We start from the raw sequence: 2678 nt of genomic DNA, 5'->3' as shown, positions 1-2678 counted from the left end.
TTGGGGCATTTTGAAGGAACATGGAGCATAGTGATGATTCATTGATCCATTGTTATGGCACACTGAGGTGTTTGATGTCAAAACGGAGCATTTTAAATACATATTGGAGCATTGTGATTGTACACTGAACATTGTTATGACATATTGGAGCATTGCGATGGCACCCAGGCACTGTGCTGTCACTTTGGGACATTGTGATGACACATTGGAGAATGGTGATATCACACTGAAGCATACCCTTAACAAATTGGAGCACTGGGATGGCACAATGGAGCATTGTGAAGACATATTGGAGCTTTATGATGTCACAGTGGGGCATTCTTAAGACATATTTGAGTGTTGTGATATCATATTGGTGCATTGTGATAGCAAACCAGGAGATGAGAGCACATTCAAACACTCTGATTACATATAGAAGCACTATCATGGCATATTGAATATTGTTGTGGTACATTGGGGTATTGTGATGGCACATAGGGACATTATGATGACACATTGGTGCACTGTTATGGCACACTGAGCATTGAGATGGCACATTTGAGCATTGTGATAACACATTGGAGGAGAGTGATGGCACATTTAGTATTGTGATGTCACACTGGAACACTATGTGGACACATTGAGCATTGTGATGTTAGTGTAGCATTGATATGGCACTTTGGGGCATTGTGAAGGAACATTCAGCATTGTGATGATTCATTGGTGCATTGTTATTGCACACTGAGGATTATCATGTCAAAATGAAGCATTTTCAAGACCTACAGGAGCATTATGATGGCTCATTGGAGCATTGCAATGCCACATTGGTGCATTGTTATGGCACACTGAGCATAGTGGTGACACAAGAAACATTGTAATAGCACATTGGAGTTCTGTGATGACACTTGTGGTGTTGTGATGTTACAGTGAGTATTCTGGTGATACATTGGTACATTGTTATGGCATACTAATGAAAAAGACTGGTGACACATTGGTGCATTGTTATGGCATACTGACGAGAGTGATGGTGCAGTGGAGCATTGGGAAGATCTATTGGAGCATTGTGCTGTCACAGTTGGGCATTTTGAAGCATATTTGAGCACTGTGATGGCATATTGGGGCATTGTAATGGCACACTTGAGATATGATGGCTTACTGAAACATTTGGAATCTGGTGACACATTGGTGCATTGTTATGGCATACTGACGAGAGTGATGGTGCAGTGGAGCATTGGGAAGATCTATTGGAGCATTGTGCTGTCACAGTTGGGCATTCTGAAGCATATTTGAGCACTGTGATGGCATATTGGGGCATTGTAATGGCACACTTGAGATATGATGGCTTACTGAAACATTTGGAATCCATACAGAAGCATGATGAAGGCCTGTTGAACATTATTGTGTTACACTGGGGCATTGTGATGACACATTGATGCACAGTTATGACACACTGCTCATTGGGATGTCATATTGGAGTGTTGTGATAACACACTGGAGTATTTCTGAGGTCACATTGGAGCATTGTGAAGTCACGTTGTAACATTATGATGGCACACTGTACCAATATATTGGCACATGGGCCGATAGCGTTCGCACATTGGAGCACTGTGATATCACAATGCAACAATGAGACATCATACAATAACATTGTGAGGGCACCATGGAGCATTATGACGTCACAATAGAGCATTGTGATGTCAGAATGGAATACTGTGAAGTCATATTGTAACATTGTGATGGCAAACTGGAGCATTGCGATATCACACTGGAGAATTGTGTTGTCACATTGGATCACTGTGATGCCCCAATGGAACAGTGTGAAGTCATACTGTAACATTGTCATCGCACAGTGGAGCACAATAATGGCACATGTTTCAATAGTGTTGGCATTGGAGCATTGTGATGTAAGATTGGAGCATTGTTATGTCAAAATGGAACATTGAGAATTCATGATGTAATATTGTGATGGCACATTGGAGCAATATAACATCATATGGGGCAATAGTGTTGGCACATTGGAGCATTGTGATGTCACAATGGAATATTGTAAAGTCATAGTGTAACCTCGTGATGGCACATTGGAGCAATATAATAGCTCATGGGGCAATAGTGTTGGAACTTTGGAGCATTGTGATATCACACTGGAGCATTGTGATTACCCAATGGAATATTGAGAAGTGATATTGTCACATTATGATCGCACATGACTGGAATATAATGGCATATGGGGAGATAGTGTTGGCACATTGGAGAATTGTGATGTCACATTGAAGCATAGTGAAATCACATTGGAACATTGTACACTGAGCACCGTGTTTGCATATTGAGCATGATGATGACACAATGGATCACGGTAATGACATAATTTCACATCATGTTGGCACAATGAGCATTGTGATGGCATATAGTTGAGTTGTGATGGCACAATGGAATATTGAGAAGTTATATTATAAAATTGTGATGGCACATTTGAGCAATATAGTGGCACATGTGGGGTTAGTGTTGGCACATTGGAACACTGATTTCACACTGGAGCATTGTGATGTGACAATGGAACACTGTGAAGTCATATTGTAATATTGTGATGTTACCACGGAGCATTCTGATGTCACTATGGAACATTTTGAAGTCATATTCAAATATCGTGATGGCATATTGGACCAATATAATGTCACAAGGGGTGATAGTGTTGGCACATT

This window comes from Nannospalax galili, unplaced genomic scaffold (assembly GCF_000622305.1).
Source record: "Nannospalax galili isolate Female #2095 unplaced genomic scaffold, S.galili_v1.0 scaffold466, whole genome shotgun sequence".
NCBI lineage: Eukaryota > Metazoa > Chordata > Mammalia > Rodentia > Spalacidae > Nannospalax > Nannospalax galili.
The sequence above is the reverse complement of the archived record's forward strand: the minus strand, read 5'-3'. Positions refer to the sequence as shown.